The sequence below is a fragment of the Lathyrus oleraceus genome, chromosome 4 (genome assembly GCF_024323335.1).
Source record: "Lathyrus oleraceus cultivar Zhongwan6 chromosome 4, CAAS_Psat_ZW6_1.0, whole genome shotgun sequence".
Taxonomy (NCBI): Eukaryota; Viridiplantae; Streptophyta; class Magnoliopsida; order Fabales; family Fabaceae; genus Lathyrus; species Lathyrus oleraceus.
In genome coordinates, this window is record NC_066582.1 from 73,191,075 (window position 1) to 73,199,396 (window position 8,322).

At 39.9% G+C, this 8,322-nt stretch overlaps 1 non-coding gene across 1 annotated transcript; it reads right to left on the minus strand.

The window, feature by feature from the left end:
• Positions 1 to 7,958: 7,958 nt before the first annotated feature.
• LOC127077843 (small nucleolar RNA R71) lies at positions 7,959 to 8,065 on the minus strand. The gene has a single exon (XR_007787611.1). It is a non-coding gene; the product is annotated as a small nucleolar RNA R71 (small nucleolar RNA).
• Between the last annotated feature and the right edge of the window lie 257 nt (positions 8,066 to 8,322).

Below are 8,322 nucleotides of genomic sequence, written 5' to 3' on the forward strand. Positions count from 1 at the left end.
AGAAGCTCTATCGAGGTATGATAGGCTCTCTTCTCTATCTAACTACTACTCGACCTGATATTCTCTTTAGTGTCTGTCTCTGTGCCAGATTCCAATCAGATCCTAGAGAAACTCACTTAACAGCAGTTAAGAGAATTCTCAAATATCTGAAAAGAACTCCTAACCTGGGCCTGATGTATGAGAAAACATCAGAGTATAGACTTTCGGGTTACTGTGATGCAGATTATGCAGGAGATAGACTGGAACAAAAAAGCACATCTGGAAATTGCCAGCTCCTAGGAAACAATCTGATATCCTGGGCCAGCAAGAGACAGTCAACCATCGCTCTATCTACTGCAGAAGCAGAATACATCTCAGCATCACTGTGCACAACTCAGATGCTCTGGATGAAGAATCAGTTAGAAGATCTGCAAATCTTCGAGAGTAACATTCCTATCTTCTGTGATAACACTGCTGCCATTTGTCTAAGTAAGAATCCCATTCTACACTCTAGAGTTAAGCACATTGAAATAAAACATCATTTTATCAGAGACTATGTTCAGAAAGGGATAGTAACATTGAAGTTCATTGATACAGATCATCAATGGGCAGATATATTTACTAAGCCTTTAGCTGAAGATAGATTTCTTTTTATCTTAGAAAATCTGAACATTCAAAATTGCCCTGAATAAATTGTGCCTCTGAAGATGTAAAATGAGACTCTGACATAAACAAATGAGCTTCTGTCTCTGACTCTGATACTTCTACCAAGTTAAGAAGATATCTGAGTTAGAAATCTCCAGGAACCAATCCTTTGGTATTCCTAAAGATTAGATACATCAAACCACGTGGAGCACTTAGCGTCTAACCTTGGAACTTCTAGACAGCTGTCCAGAAGAAATTCAAAGGCCAGACGTTTGAGATCTCCTCGAGCAGTGTGCATACTGTTGGGATTAGACATTCATTAATGAGCCATTATCATTTTTCCCCAAGCGTGCTAACTTGGTTTTCGTGCTAACGCTGAATTGTGTGTCGTTTTGCATGTGTTTTTTGTTTAGGGTATTTAAACACTCCTCTCACACTTCACACACTTTTCACTCTCACTCACTCTCAAACCTATTCTCTGAAGCATTTCTGCAAGCATTTCATCTTCAACTCATCTTCATCAACAATGGATGCTCAACAACAACAAGTTTTCAACTTTTCTCAGCAAATGGAATCAAGCACCACAGCCCAAAGCACAAACACTTCCACTCCAACAGTTACAGGCGTATCCATTACTCCAGTGTACAAGGAACCCCATGTTCTTGATCGTGAGCCTCATATCAACCTGGCAACTCCCTTTGAGGGACTGGAAGTTTTATGTGAATCACTGGTAGACTTCAACAACATGAAAAGGAATGGAGTAGATCTTACTGAAGAACTTCGTCAACAAGGTTGGGAAAACTACTTTCAACGGCTTTATGGCCCTGTTTACCCATACCTCATCAAAGAATTCTGGAGATTTGCTGACGCTGATGATCATTTCATCGTCTCCTACGTGTTAGGGGTCAAGATAGTGATTACTGAAAAATCAATTGCTTCTCAACTGAACATGGAGAAAACTGGAGGAAGAAGGATCTACGACATCAACCCTAGATCCAGGTACATTGCTCAAGTAATCAATCCCACCATCTTCAAACCTAACACTGAAGGCAATCCATCAAAGAACAAAGAACTTCATCAGAACCTCAGAGTATGGCTCAAGATCATTTTGGGAACCATTCATCACCGCCCATCATCAAACTCCTCTGACTACATCAATACAGATCAGAAGTGCATTCTGTATTGCATTCACAAAGGTTTGAAGCTCTGCCTCCCAGCACTACTCTTCAAGTATCTCAGAGATTCTGTACGGGAGACCAGAAACAACATGAAACCCAGAACCTACATCCCTCTGGGAAGACTTCTGTCTGATGTTCTGATCGAAAATGGGCTTGTAGATCATCTGGAGAAGAACAAACTTATGGAAGATCTGGCGATAGATACTGGAAAGCCTCTCAACTCCAGAAATCTTAAGAGCATGGGAATTCTGAAGAAGATTCAAGTCAAACCCACATGGACACCTCCTGGGACGCCTTGAAAGATCAGAGGAAGCTGCCACATGGTCTTGCAAGGTTCTACAAGAATGAACCCAGAGAAGCAATCCTTCACTACATGCAGCGTCTGAAGGATGAAGGAGTTGACATCTCTGACTTCAGACTGGACGATTGTCTAGATTCAGAAGAAGACTTCGTCAAGTACAAAAGAGGTCCCTCTGAAAAGAAGTCTTCAAAGGCAAAGAAAGCAAGGCTAGGAGAAACTTCTGAAACAAGATCTCCAGCGCCTCTGCAAGTAACTACTGGTAAGTCTGCTCCCTCTATTCCCTCTGAACCTCCTGTGGCTTCCTCTAATCCTCTCCCAGCACCTATATACACCACCTATGAAACCCCACCTTCTACAACCAGAACCTCACAACCTTTACCAAAATTCAATCTTGCCCATACCTCTTTACCACGTTCTGAAGCTGAAGAACTCAATCAAACCACCTCTTCATCTTCAGCCCCAGAATCACCTCCCTATCTTATCCTCTCCTCTGACCCAGAACCTTCTGACCCCGCTTCTCCCACTTTAGCTCACCTTTATTCTCTAAACCGAAACTCACAACAACCACAACAACCTCCACCTGAACCTGAAGTCACTTCACCACCCCCAGAACAAACAACCAACAACCCTTCTGAAGCTCAACCCTCTGACATCACCCCCCAAAACACTTCCGCTGAACCTGAACCTCTAACTTTAAACTTAAACCCTCTAAACTCTCCACCCCAAACATCTGAACCCGAACCTGAACACTCCATGCCTACCCTTGAGGAAGCCATAATGTTGTTCGCAGGGGCTTCAGTACAGAAGGTCAAGTCTCTGACCATTAACTCTGGCATCAGTGATGATCCTGACTCTGTAAGGACATACTGGAACAGAGTCATTGGCTGGATGACTTCTGAAGCTTTCAAGATGAAGCACATCTCTGAGCAAGTCAGAAACGACTTCATCAGATATGCTGAGGCAAGACTACAGGAAAAACTTGCCAGAGAAGCTGAAGAAGAAGCAAGAAGACAAGAAGAAGAAAGAGCTCGACAAGCAGAAATCCAAAGGGCAAAGGAAGCTGAAGCCAAAGCTCTGGCCGATGCTGCTGCTGCCGCTGAAGCTGAAGCACAAGCTGTTGCTGAAGCTGAAGCGAAGGCCGTTGCCGAAGCACAGAGTGCTCTGACTCAGGGGGAGTCCTCCACTGTTGTCCCTATGGTTCTCCAGACACTTGAAGAACTTAAGAAAGACCAGAAGGAACTCCGTGCCAGAATGGATAAACAGGATACCGTCAACGACAATATTCAGAACATGCTGGCTCAACTGCTTCAGAGAATGCCTCCGCCTCCCAACCCTTAGGCACTTAGGATTCTTTTTGTTTATTGCCTCGTTTTCCTTGTTATGATGTTTGCTTGTTTGTTTTCTTGTCGTTGTCTCTATTGCTCTATTAATATAATATCTTTTTGATTATTTTGTTCATGTCTTTTTGATTCTGACAAAAAGGGGGAGAAATCAATATAGCTCTGATGAAAATTGCCTAATACCCTAAGCACTCTGCAACATGCTTTTCTTAAAAATAAATTCATCTAACATTGGACTTAAGAAATTGCAGATAGTATCGAAACTTCATTGCTTGGAAGCTCTGGTAAGAACTTCTGAACTCCCTAGCTCATCTCAGGGGGAGCTCCTGATCTGATATTTCCTGTTTCATCTGCTATTTAAGTTTGTTTTGTCATCATCAAAAAGGGGGAGATTGTAAGAACAAAAATTGTTCTACAACAGATTCCATGATTTTGATGATAACAAAGGATGAAACCAAAAATGGCACCCTAACGAAAAGTTTCTAAGTGTGCAGGGTTCTAAGGAAAGAAGGAAGAGATCTGATGACGTCATCAGATACAGAACTATATCAAATACAAAACAACAGAATATCAGAAGCATCTGAAGTAGAAACACGCTCAAGATGTTCTAACTCTGAGCAAAACAGCAGAATATCAGAAGCATCTGAAGAAGAAGTGCACTCTAGAGATTCTGACTCTGAACAACGGTATATCATTCCAGAAGCTCTCAGCGTCATCTGAAGACATCATCAGAAGCTCCGAATCAACACAGGAAGATTCCAAGATTCCCAGAGTCACGCAGACTTTGATAATGAATTTCCTAATACAGAAAGAGTAACGTTAACTTCAAATTCAAATGGAAAGGAACTATATTTGGAAAGAAGTTATTCGGGGAGACAAAGTTGTTTTGGCAAGAAACAACAGAAGTTATGGCATTAATTCCTATTCAAGACAAATTATCTGCCATCAATTTCAACGGTCCTTTCACTCCTATATAAAGGACAGCAATTCACATTGAGAGGTGCGAAAATATACACTGAAACATTCTCTCTCTCTCTCAACTTTTCACAAAGCTTTTGCTTAGAACGTGAAACACTCTTTTGTTCTTATTGTTGTAATATTTGCTTATCCTAGAAGCACTCTAGATTACATAGTCTTTTATCTATTGTTTTATTTCCTCAAGTGACTCTGCGCAGTCTGTATACTTGAGAGGACTAGGAGATCTTTCTCTTAGACGTTGGTTGTAAACAATCTTTCAAGATTAGTGGATTAAGTCCTTGTTGAAGGCGAAATCACCTCGGCCGGGTGGACTGGAGTAGCTTTGTGTTATAAGCGAACCAGTATAAATTCCTTGTGTGGTCTTTATTTAGAAAAAGCGCTTATTTTCCAAAACAATTCAAACCCCCCTTTCTTGTTTTTCTCACCTTCACCAAGTACCTATCATTTTTGGTAGGCTCATTTTACGCACTTCTGGTGCAATTATTGATGTTAATAAGGGAAGGTTATCCCTTGAGGTAGGAAATGAAAGAATTGAGTTCATAATGACAAGTATCCTGAAACACCCTTATACAAAGGTTTCTTGCTACTTAGTTGGTGAGATTGAAACAAATCCCGAAAACCCGACACTTGAGGTAAAACAAAAACCACCCCACCGGTTAAGAAGTATGAATCACCCCATAGAAGGAAGAAAACTCGTGATGAAACAAATCCCGAAAACCCGACACTTGAGGTAGAACAAAAATCGCTCCCACCGGTTAAGATGTATGAACCACCCCATAGAAGGACCAAAAAAGGAAGTAGTAAATATGAAAGATGGCTAGATATGTGGTCATGGACCCCCGAGGCCACTAAGCCTAAGGTTAAAGAACCATCTTTGAAGGAACCACCACGAGTGTTTGCACTCATGGACCATCAAGCTAAACGGAGTTAAACAAAGTGCTTTGTGGGAGGCAACCCACACATTTAATTGCTATTATGTTTTGTGTTATTTATTTTTGCAGGTTTGTTTTGTTTTAATAAGGAAGGAAACTTAAGAGAAGAAGGAAATAATAGTATAATTTATCCAATTCTCTTGTATGTTGCATTTTCCGCCTCCTCTAAGAGGTGTTATATGAGTTTTCTCTTCACCTTACCTTCTCTTATTTTGGAACATTAGGGACAATGTATGTTTAAGTATGTGATAACATGAAATAATATCACATTTTTGGACTCGATTTAATTAAATTATATTATTATTTGTTTGGATTTATTTCATTTTATTCGAGATTACTTGGTATTTTTCCTTCTATTTATCTCAGGTAATTTATTTGAAGCAAAACTGAAAAAAGGAAGAAAAGGGGTGCAAAAAGATAATGAAAAGCAAAATCCACAAAAGCCCAGCCCACAATTACAAGCCAGGAGCGCTGAACCTGTGACGACCGCCACACAAGGTGTGACGAGCGTCACGCCTTACTACCTTGTGTTACGAGCGTAACACATGGTGTGACGCCTGTAACACCCCTCTCCTATATTTTAGGCTCCAGAAGCGCAACAGAGGCACGTTGAAGCCTATTGTTACGCTTGACCCTTGGAACGTGAAGACCATTTTACGGAAAGGACTTTTGGAAACCGTTACAAAGTATACTAATATAAATAGTTGCTCTTAGCCACCCTGAAGCTCTCCGTCTCTTTCCGCCGTGCAAACATATTTTACAGCATCACTTTTCTGCAACTTTCTACTTTATTTGTAATTTTTATTTTCTTTTCCAGTAAATCTTTTAAGCACTAAATTAATTTTTCACACAATAGTTTCTACACCGGAAACTATTGTGTATCTTTTACTAGATCTAACCTTACGTTAGATCCTAGAATTTTATTCCTTCGCTTTTATTTTCCTGTCTGATTGAAGAATTCAAGAACAAATCCAACCGGTCTGTGGTGGAGTGTTCAAGATTGCTATTAATTACTCAGGTTCTTTAATTTATTGTTTTAATTTATATATGCCCTGCATTACTGTTTATTTATATTGTTTGCCTGATATGGTTTTATTTAAGCATGATAGTTGTTTAGACCTGTTTGGCATGTCCGGCTAATTAATTTAGATATCGGTATGTAAAGTAAGCGGAATGAAGGAATCGAAACTAAGTTGGTTTAATTTCATTTAAAAATAAAGTCACTCTTTTTATGGCCTCAATTTACAGCATTAATCCCAAAGTTTTTGTACGAGAGTAAAAGACATAAAGAAGTTAAAAGCAATAGAGCGAAAGTTTGAGTTTTTAACTGGACAGTGTAAATTGGACATTAATTCTAAATCAGGGTGAAAACAATTTTTAGAGTTAATTAAATTCTAATCTTTTTCAAAAAGTATTTTTAAAGGTTAAATGTGAGGACGAGAGTTAAGCATTTAAGTTTAATTATATAATCTAAGTCAACAGAGCGAGAGTTTGAGACGAGGGTGTTTAAACGGTTATTATTTTAATAAAAAGAGTTTCTATAGATTCTATTGTTTTCAAAAAAGGTGATTTTGGACTTAACTAATAAGTGACAACTACGTTAATATAAAGTCATGGTCTATTCAACAGAGCGGGAGTTTGAGAAAAGGCTTTTAATCAATAGTGTCTACTGAAAAGATTTATTTTAAAACCGAGAAACCAACGAAGATTCGACTCCCTAATTACGACGAACTACATACCGATATCCGCTTAATTGAGATTTAATTTTAGATCTAGTTTTAGTTTTACTTTTCCCCCGAACAATCAAAGTATCATCCGCCTTATCTTTACGAAGTAACCTTAGAAAACGGTATATCGATTCATAAGTCCCTGTGGGATCGATATCTTTTAAAACTACGCGATAGAACTGTGCACTTGCAGTTAGTACCCCATTCGACTCATAAAGTCGCGATCAAGTTTTTGGCACCATTGCCGGGGACTTTTATTTAGTCGATATCGTAACTCTTCTGTTACGCTGTAGAGACTAAGGCAATTTTTATTTCTTCTTCTTTCGTTGATTTGTATGCCACACACTCGCTCATAAGGCGAGCCGTTTTACTTACGAATCAACGACATTGAACTATATCTCCGAGTCTTACGACGAATTCGGGAATATCATGCTGCAAACAATCTCCCTCCTATCGAAGTGCCCGACCTCAAAAATATTCTTCCTTCACCGATACCCGAGATGGCAGAACCAGCTCGTGCTCTTCGAGATTACGCCGCTCCATCGCAAGATGAGCCGCATTCGAGTATTGCTCCACCCGCAATCGAAGTAAACAACTTCGAACTTAAGCCTTCGCTGCTACAGGCAGTGCAACAGAATCAATTCTCTGGAAATCCTACCGAGGATCCAAACCTTCATTTATCCGTATTTGTCCAATACGCTGATACTGTTAAAGCTAATGGTGTCACTTCAGAGGCAATTCGACTTCGTCTTTTTCCTTTCTCGTTAAGAGATAAAGCTAGAAGATGGCTTCAGTCTCTTCCTTCCAACTCAGTCACAACATGGAATGAGTTGAAGAAAGTCTTTCTTGCCCGATATTTTCCTCCAAGCAAAACAGCTATGTTGAGAGCCCAGATAAATGGATTTAAACAGAAAGATAACGAGTCTCTTTTCGAAGCATGGGAAAGATACAAAGACATGATGAGACTTTGTCCACACCATGGTTTAGAGGACTGGTTAGTAATTCATACCTTCTATAATGGACTATTGTACAACACAAGATTAACAATAGACGCCGCCGCAGGTGGTGCGCTTATGGATAAACCTTATGCCGATGCTTATCAACTTATCGAAAGCATGGCCCAAAACCATTATCAGTGGGGAAGCGACCGAACAATGGTAGAAAAACCTCAAACGAAAAGTGGCATGTACGAGATAAGTAGCCTTGATCATGTGAATGCAAAAGTGGAAGCCCTTGCCCAGA